The sequence below is a fragment of the Lolium perenne genome, chromosome 3 (assembly GCF_019359855.2).
Source record: "Lolium perenne isolate Kyuss_39 chromosome 3, Kyuss_2.0, whole genome shotgun sequence".
Taxonomy (NCBI): Eukaryota; Viridiplantae; Streptophyta; class Magnoliopsida; order Poales; family Poaceae; genus Lolium; species Lolium perenne.
The window spans coordinates 73,341,480-73,351,724 of NC_067246.2; positions in this window are offsets into that span (position 1 = coordinate 73,341,480).

Genomic DNA, 10,245 nt, shown 5'->3' on the forward strand with positions numbered 1-10,245 from the left:
TCACTCCGGAGGCGACCATGGCGGTGTAGAGTCCTCCGGGAGATGAATCCCCTCTCCGGCAGGGTGCCGGAGGCGATCTCCTGAATCCCCCGAGATGGGATTGGCGGCGGCGGCGTCTCTGGAAGGTTTTCCGTATCGTGACTCTCGGTACTGGGGGTTTCGCGACGAAAGCTATTTGTAGGCGGAAGGGCAGGTCAAGGGGCGTCACGAGGGGCCCACACCATAGGGTGGCGCGGCCAGGGCTTGGGCCGCGCCGCCCTATCATCTGGCCGCCTCGTGGCCCCACTTAGTTAGCTCTCCGGTCTTCTGGAAGCTTCGTGTGAAAATAGGCCCCTGGGCGTTGATTTCGTCCAATTCCGAGAATATTTCCTTACTAGGATTTCTGAAACCAAAAATAGTAGAAAACAGCAACTGGCTCTTCGGCATCTCGTTAATAGGTTAGTTCCAGAAAATGCATAAATATGACATAAAGTATGCATAAAACATGTAGATATCATCAATAATGTGGCATGGAACATAAGAAATTATCGATACGTCGGAGACGTATCAGGCACACTCATCTGCATACCATCAATCCGGGACAAGTCTTATGCTGTAGGAAGACCAATAAGAAAAGCATTAGCCCCATGGGGCACCGCCTCCCATTTCCATGATGGTATCCCTGGACATATGCGGGCCATAAGACTCTGAATATCAGCTGCAGCGACAGCCCCCTCCCCTGACACATGCACTAAAGTTGTGGGTGCTCCAGAAGAAATTAGCTGTGGCTTATACACTGAGTCCGGAAGCTGAAGATCAAGCGTGGCATCATTACCGCAACCAACAAAAAAGCTCGTAGGTCTAGGCAACTTCAGGATAGGACACCTAATGGTCGGGTGTGCCCCAAAATCACAAACCAAACAATAATGTATAGACTTACAATCTTTAGTTGCATGAGTATTAACGGCACATTTCCAGCATCTTCCCGCCTTCTTCTGCTTCGCCACTGGTGCAGCAGGATCAGGAGCAGGGACAGTAGTCTGCACAGGAATCAGAGGAGCATCAGTATTTACCACCGGAGATGGCTGCCCCATGGAGCCCGGCACATTCTGGCCCAGAGGAGGCACCGGCTGCCCCAAAGGTGGCGCTTGCTGCCCCCAGAAGACGCCGATTTCCCCACAGATGCGGCAGTCTTCTTCTTCCGTCTCTTCTTCACTTGCCCAGGTTGCGGCGTTGGTTGCTGACGCGCAGGTTGCTGCATAAGAGGCTGCACCATACTCTGCTGCCCAGCCACAGGAAACTGAAAAGGACCTTGAAACGGCTGAAACGGCTGCTGTGGCGTGTACTGCATCTGAGGTACCGGTGGCCAAATTGGCGGGCGATAACCCATAGATGGTTTCGGGTATGAAGCGGGCGGCCTCGGGACAGGGGCAGGCTGCGGCATGGGCACCCCTGCCGGCCACCCCTGGAAGCCGGGAGGTCCCAAGTAGGGGCCCGAAGCGACAGTAGCCCCCGCCCCCGCAGGAGCCGCCCCAGGTGCCGCCGGCATGGGCGCAGACGCCGCCGAAGACGCCTCGGGAGGCGCAGGAGGCCGCGCAGCCCCGGCCATCCCCGCGTTCGAGGAGAACCCGGTGACGACCTGCGCGAAAGAACGCCGCAGCCCTGGTCTCGGAGACGAAGAGGAAGGTGATGGCGATGAAGAAGAGACGACAGCGTCGGCGAGGGCTTGCGGACGAACGGCGGCGGCGTGGGTGTGTGAGTTGCGATACGAGTCGATCGCGGGCGATCGTGATTGCATGTATCGGTCGCGAACAGCGACACAAGGCCTCCTCTTCACCGCCATCACAGCCCGCCCAAAACAGACGCAACTCGCCTGCGGCCCACTAGGGGAGGCCTCGATTGCCGCTGAAGCTGATTTGACTCTCGGCTGAAAACGTGCCGTGATCGACGTCCGCGCCGCCTTCTCCGAGGACAGCACGGCCGGCACCGACGGTGCAGTCTCCGACCTCGCCTCCACCGGCCCACGGCGCTCTGTCGACGATGACCCGAGCTTCAAGGAGGGAGCAGCCCTTGTCGAAGAACCCAACATCGCGTTCTCCGTCGGCAGACGCCACGAAGCTTCAGCGAAGAAGTCCCCGAAGACAGGCGCCGGCGTGACACGTCGACGGGGGAGCGGACCCCTCCAGGGCTTCATCCACGGCATGCGGGATATCCGCAAACCTACCGGCGAAGTTGACGCCGCCCTCGACGCCAGTCCCTTGGCCTTCACTCCCGGCGATGGCGACGCGGACCTAGCCCTCTCCGGCGACCTGCATGCAGAAAAGCTTACCTCCGGCGACGCAGATCTTGGCCATAACCTGGACTCGCTGGTCGGATAGCCGATCTTGCCCGCCCAGAAGTCGGCTTCCACCTCCTCTCGGGACAACGTCGGCGACCACCCGATCTGCTGCACCTCTGGCTCAAACCCTAGCGCAGACCACGCCGCTTCCTCCACCGTCTCCCGCGCTTCCTCGTCGGAATCCTCGTCCTCCACTAGGCAGAAGAACCTGAACCCGATGGCATCACCGGCCGGAGATAGAGGGCCGACGGATGGCGCACTGGGCGACGAAGTCGCCTCCGCCATCTTACGGACAAGTCACCGGATCAGCGACAAGATATACAATGAATATGGATTGTTATCAATGTTGAATAGTTCTACAAAAAAGACTTGTCATTGTAGTTGTAGCCAGTAGGAGTTGACTTTGTTGTACTCGATCAAGACTCAATACTTGCGTGTACCTCCTCGTATTGCTTCCATTGGCAGGGTTAGGGTCAATGGACCGTGCACTGATACACAACAAGTTATTTGTCGCGGAGGCTAGTGTGTGTTTTTCTTGTAATTTTATGGCGCGTATGTAACGAAATTCTTTTGGTGTCATACGAGGTCGAAACACAAAGAAAACCCGTCGAGCTCCACTGCGTGTATATGGCAAGTTGCGATCCAAATGTTGATTGTTACAAGAACATCTAGGGCTTGATATCTCGATGACACTGTGAGATACGCCAACACCATCAGATCGATTGGCGCCTCTCTATCCTGGAAACATTTTGTATCTGCTTCTTTTCGGATATTCACTTTGGTTCATAGGAGTATTTGCTCCCGTTGTGTGAATCTACATTTCGAAGTGTCAAAAAATTCTAAAATAAAATTTTCCATGTACATCTACCTTTTTTATGTTCGTACATAAATTTTCAAAAAAAACTAAAAAAAATTGTGGCTCCCATAAAAAAGACAAGTTTTGATGCTATAACACGACTACGTACAGGAAATTTTTTTGTGTTTTTTTGTACACGTCACATAAAATGTTGTTTCTCCACGAAAACTTGTGCACTAACATAGAATGTCACGATGTACACCAAAAAATTTATGTCATAATTTTTTGACATTTTTAAAATTGTTTTTTAATTATTTTGTATAATGGAAGCATTTGCTCCTATGAGCCAAAACACCACCTCCTTTCTTTTCGAGTTGCTATATTATGTATCTTCTTCTTTTCGAGTTGCTATATTATGCTGGGGTGCGACGTGCGATTCCCACCTACCAAACCGATGGTTAAGAACATCCGGGCCGATGTGGCGGCATGCTTTCTTCCGGATAAGATCCATGTCGTGGATGACCAGGTTTGTTGAGATTAGCTTAATCAGTTAGCAGTGATCCGCCATAAAGCGCATCATTGCGACCGCATTATGGATTGTAATACAAGCAAAGTGCCAGCCGGCCCTCTCAAGTCCCACCTTTGCAAGATCAACCTGTCCACTGCATGCTATAGTTTAATTAACCGGCTTAACTAAACCAGAGATAGTCAGACAAATGTATCCCCGTGGGTAAAGATAACCGAGTTTACAACACAACAAGTTGCAAAAATTAGCTGTAAACAGCGTGTAACCATAATATATAAACTACAACAAATCATAAATATCAACACCGACTTATGAACAATACCATATTATAAACAACAACACATTCTCATAAATAACATTACTTGCCACTACTAGAAAAAATACTATTAGTGGCGCACCAATTTTGGTTACTAATGGCCCAATTTTTGGTGCGCAACTAACCCATATACTAGTGGTGTAACTGTTATGTCTGACAGGTGTTCTGCAAAAAGGGCCAACTTAGCAGTGGCACATCTCTGATCTAGTGTGCCACTAGTATGTTTCTCACAGTGGTGCAAGTGCTAGTAGTGCACCACTGCTATATAGCAGTGGCACACCAGTAACATTGTATGCCACTGCTAACAATATAAGGGCTATGCCTTTTCCTAGTATAAACATGAACACATCGCAATGTGATCACGTAAATAAGACATCTACGGCAGTCACACTAGGGGTATGATCCTAACTAACCTATCAACAATTGTGGGACTAGAAGTGTGAGGTTCGTCCTAGTTACATGAATGCGTGAATAGGGAAAAAAATTAAGTATGTTGCTCCCCCTATACATAATAAGTGTTGGGGTTTCAGTTTAACCCTGTCACTTTTTATGGATCGGAGGAAGTTATAATATTAGCGAGATTCCGTTTTTGACTTCTTTCTAGGACGCCTAAAGTTTGTGTTCACATTTCATCAAAGAAAAAAATGGGTTTTACCGAGATGAAAAAATAGTTGCTCATGTAAAAGAAATATCTTCTATTTGACTTATATAGCCGTGTCTTGTCGGCTCGGTGAATGGTTCATTTTCGGTTGGCATTTTTGTGTGTGGATGTAATAGATCTCGTTTGCTGGCTGGGCCCCTCAGCTACTGTAGCAGGAGAGAGAGAGAGGGGGAGGACAAGAAAAAAAAACTTCCATGAGTTTAGATCTCTTTGTATATACTGTGTGACTCACTTGTCACCTTTCGGAAGGATACATGGATATGCGGATATGAGTTATACAATTACAATATTTTTTTTTTGCGATTCATACTCAAACATGCTTTTTTTTAACAGAAGGCTCGACGAGCCCAGCTTTGAATTAACAAAGTCATCAACCGGCCAGGAGTACAAGATAGCACGTAGCAAAGAAAAAGAAGAAAAAAGAAAAAAACCGGGGACACCAGCTAGAGATACAAGCTCAGGTGGTGAAGAGCTAGAGCCTACAACAAAGGAACATGCAGACCAGGGCCAGGTCCTAAACTACAGGTTCGCCGAGAACGCCCAAGACTTCAGCAAAACACCGGCGGCTCCCCGAGATGCCACTCCGCGGATCTAAAACTATGCAGGACTAGCACACTGAGCAACATGTCGAACAGAGGACCACCAACACCCCGAGAGCTGGCTAACTACGCTAGTGAAGCAGGCGAATCTCCAGAGCTCAAAAGGGGAAACATCATGACAACGCCTCCAGGAAGGAAAATGGCGCTCGCGAGCGTCATCGTTGTCAGCACAGACCAGCTGTGCAGTGCTTTCGCGGGAGCTTCGGCACCCACCCCAAGAAAACTCCTAAGACTCAGCGCATGCCATCACGACAAACCACCAGCTGCTGAGGAACACCGGGGTGCCTCCTGCCACGACGCACCCACAGACAGCCACCCTAGGCTCGGGAATGGTCGCGCAAAGGGGAGACACACCGTCTATATGAAGCCGGGTACTGCCTGACGCATGGCCTCAACGAAAGGGGCTTCGAGGAGGAGCTCGGAGGATCGCTAGTAACTAGGGTAGCAGACAAAACCCAGGGGCAGGCAACCGGCGACAAGATGAGTGTCATGGCCACGCCTCCAAGAAGGTTAACGGCGTCCAAGGACGTCGTCGTCGCCGGCAATGGCAAACGCCTTGTATTGCTTTCGCAAACACCCCATCGAGCTCGCAAGCGTCCCTGTAGGACAAGGCGTCCAGTGGTGCCACACCAGACCTGCAGGAACAAAACCGAGACACACCGTTCCCCGGTGGTCAAGGGTGGCCGGAGGGAAACGGGAAGGTGGTGACGGCGACCGCCACCGCACCATTGGAGCACCCCCTCCCAACCACCAAACCCCGCCATTCTCCGGCCGGAGCATACCAGAAATGGCATCTTGGTCCCTACCAAGATCGAAAACAGAGGACGCATGAGCACTGCCAGCCCGGCCAAACCCCAGCGACGGCCTCGACCCGCACCCTCCTCTGCCGTCGGGGGCACAGGGCAAAACCCGGCTGCCCCTGGACGGGACCCTTCGGGACATCCCAGCCCGAGCCAGACCACGCCCGGCCCAGACCTAGGCCCGCCGGCCCAGATCTAGGCCCGCCGCCGCCACCCCTGGCCACGGCTGCGCCGGCGTCGGGACGCGCCAGCCAGGAGCCAGCAGCGCCGCCATCCCGCCGGAACCACGCAGACCTCACACCTGACGGGCGCCGGCGCCTCCAGCGCAGAGACGCCGCCCTGCCGACCGCGCCGGCCCGCGCCGCCACCGCCAGACGAGGGGGAGAGGGGGGCCCCGCCGCCGCCGCCCCGGGGCTTTGCCCGGAGACGCCCTCCGGCGGCGGCGAGGGAGGAAGGAGGTACTCAAACATGCTCTACCGCATGTTTATGATATTTTCTAATTTACATACACACGGATAATTTTTTCATCTAACACAAGTATTCCTTATTCCTGGTGAGATTTGACCCGCCGAACGCGTGGGTAATGGGTACCCTTACCAAGTAGTGCCCTTACCATACCTGATGGGGGCATGGAAGGATAAGAAAGCGTGGCTAGGTGCAGATGGAATGTCGATATCTTTTTGTACCAAGACTTTTCTATCGCTTTGTGGCTGAGACACTCCACGTACACGTCCCTCTCTGCCAGGATAAATAATACAGTGGCCAGACCCCCAGACCTGTCTGGTCTGTTAAGGACGGTTTTATTAGTTGATGCCCAAGATTGGAGGAGGGGTTAGCTACCACGTAATGGTGCAACGGATCAGGGTATCACATCACATGCATGCGCCCATGTGCGAGCGAGGCGACGCGGCACACGTAGTCCTGCTTCCGGACGTCGCGATGCCCTGCGATCACAGCGCGCGCCGTGGGCGAACATGCAGTGCATGGAGGAAAAGGCGCCGTGGGCACGTGAAAAGTGGGTGGAGAGACCGACGTACGTACCACGTCGTGGTGCATTGCCAATGTCAAATCTTTTGGAGGATTCGGATAGCCTGGAGGGCCTGCTATCCTACGTGGCTATAACCCTATGTAGGTCGATGGGTTTTGTGGCTGCTCTGAATTTATCGGCGGAGGTCTTCTACCCTAAGTTGCTATATGTTCATGATTTGTATTATGCTCTGATCGACCTAATGAAAGAAAAACTAACTTCTAACGAACGGAGCGAAACCATCACCGGTGGTTTGGGTTGAAACGGAACAAGTTCTAAAAGAAGGCAGTAGGTAGCTAAGGTGGCACGATATGGTACCCAATGGCTAATGCTCAAACGTAGGTACTATATACTACTAGGAAAAAGCCTATAGTTGGAGGCAATAGGTGCCGGCGCACCACCAAGGACGTGCGCCGGTGGCCAGTGTTGCCGGCGCACCTCTTTTCAGCTGCGCCGGGGATGCGGGCCTTCTGCCGGCGCACCAGAGGAGTAGACTCGCCGGCGCTATTTCCTGGCATGGCCTCGGCCGATTCGGGCCAGCCCCAAGAATCATTGCCGGCGCACCGGCCCAGGGGTGCGCCGGCGGAAAATTTGCTATTGCCGGCGCACCCCTGGGCCGGTGCGCCGGCAATGATTCTTGGGCCTGGCCCGGGGGTGATATAGCCGAAAGGGCTATGTGCTGCCGGCGCACCCATGCCCTGGTGCGCCGGCAGTAACCTGGGCAGTTATTTCTGCTCAACAACCACTCCCCCCACTACCACTCCACTCCTCCACACAAACCCGAGCCTTCTCCCAACCCAGCTCATTTTTGCCCATTTCTATCCCCAATTTCACCAATTTGACCAAACAAAATCATATTTTTTGAGCAAATCTTCTCTTCCTACATGCATCTCCCACATCCCCCTATGTAGATCTAGATCTACTATCCCGCATTGACCGCTCAATCTAGATCAAGATCTAGAAAGTCGGCTTCCATACGCCGTGGTAGCGGCGCGACGTCTCGATCTCGTTGACGAGTATATCAAACAAATAGGTGATTAATGAACAAATTGAGGAATGAAATTGACGTACATTGGACATTTGAAGCAAAGCTCGTGTGTGGCATATATATATGTTGTGTTTGTGCTTGTGCTTGTGTGTGTTGGCGTTGAAAATGAGTTGCCAATATTGCGCCGAAATGTTGATTCTTTAAGTTTCCGTTTCGGCACATTTCTGGCGCTCCTATGTCCTACCGTGTAGGTCATGCCGAAATTTTCCGTGAAAACTACCGATGGATGCATGGTTCTAATCAATTATGTAATCTTACCATGCAGGCGATAATGGTTATCGAGATGAGTGGAAGCATCGTGATGAGATATCTGAAACACGCGATCATCGACATGTATGAAAATAACCGCACGGAGGTATTGTGTCCGTGCCGGAGATGCAAACGAGGGAAATGGTTTGACTCGTATTCAGGCAAATTGCAGGGGCACCTGCTCACTAATGGTTTCATGCATGGACACACTCAATGGATGAGTGATGATGGCGCGGAGGTCAATGGGGCGACGGCAGCAGGTGGTAATAATGGCCGGCAAGAAGGAGGGCATCATGATATTGATGACGATGAAGAGTTTGTCGCACAGGACGATAACCTTGACGACGACAATAACCTTGACGACGATAATAACCTTGACGACGACGAAGAGGTGGTAATAATACTCCGTTGTACGACTCAGGTCGCGGGTTGGGGGAGTATCGCTTGAGAGTAGCTCTCGATGTGCTGCAGATGAAGGCGAAATACGGATGGACGGACACAAGCGTCGACGACATCCTGGAATACGTGAAAGATCTCCTTCCTGCCGGGAACACATGTCCTAGTAGTCTAGCCGAGGCCAAGAGAATCACGTGCCCTCTCGACTTACCCCACGAAAAGTATCACGCCTGCATCAACGACTGTATCATGTATCGCAAGGAGCACATGGACAAGACCAAACGTCCTGTGTGTGAAGCTGAATGGTACAAGAAAGGGAAGAAGAAAGCTCCTCGGAAAGTTGTGTGGTACTTCCCGCTCGCCCCCCGGCTTCAACGGTTCTACGCGGACCGCAAGGAAGCAAAGCTCATGCGCTGGCACGCAGAAAGAAAGGAGGCAGTGTTGAATGATGAAGAGCGGATTGAGCACCAGTTGACGCACCCTTCGGATGCAAGCCAGTGGAAAGCATTAGACAATGAATTCGGAAGTTTTGGGGTAGATCCCAGAAACATCAGGTTGGGTGCGAGCACGGACGGATTCAATCCGTTCGGAAACCAGAGCAGCACACATAGCACATGGCCCGTGTTTGTATGGATCTACAACCTCCCGCCCTGGCTGTGCATGAAGAGGAAGTACATACAGATGAGTATGCTAATTCAAGGGCCGACACAGCCAGGAAACGATATCAACATGTATCTCGAACTATTAAAGGAGGAGCTTGAAACGTTGTGGGCGGAGGAAGGGGTAGATACATGGGACGCCGTCGCGGAAGAATATTTCCCTTTGAGAGCCGCGTTGATCACGAAGGTGCAGGACTACCTCGGATACGGTTACATTTCGTGCCAGGTGTGCCATGGACACAAGGCATGTGTCAGGTGCATGGAAGAGACGATGTTTTTGCAGCTTGGTAAGGATCCCGGCTCTTCGAAAACAGTTTACATGGGGCATCGAAGGTGGCTACGAAGATCGGCCCGTGGAGAAAGCGTGGAGATCTGTTCGATGGTACAAATGAACCCGAGGACCTCCACGTAAGAAGAAGCGGCGAAGAGATCGATACATTACTGAAAGGTTGGAAGGAGTGCCCTTGGCCAAGGGAAAGATTCGTCAAAAGCCCGGAGAGAAGAAGAAGAAAAAGGAAACGACGCCGCTCATTGGTGTATGGAAAAGGAGGTCCGTGTTTTGGGACTTGCCGTCTTGGAAAATTCTCGATACACCTCAACTTTGCCTTGATGTCATGCATATTACAAAGAACGTGTGCGAGAGCTTGCTTGGCACTCTTCTCAACATGCCGGACCGGACCAAAGATGGGCCGAAAGCAAGACACGACCTGAAAGTTTTGGGCATCAGGGAAGAGCTTCAGATCCCGCCGGCCCAAGAGGGACAGTCGGAGGAGGAGGCGGACGGCGGTCGAAGCGCAAAAGGATTAAGCAGCCAGGACTATTCTGTCCCCCTCTGCTTCACTTTTAGTCCG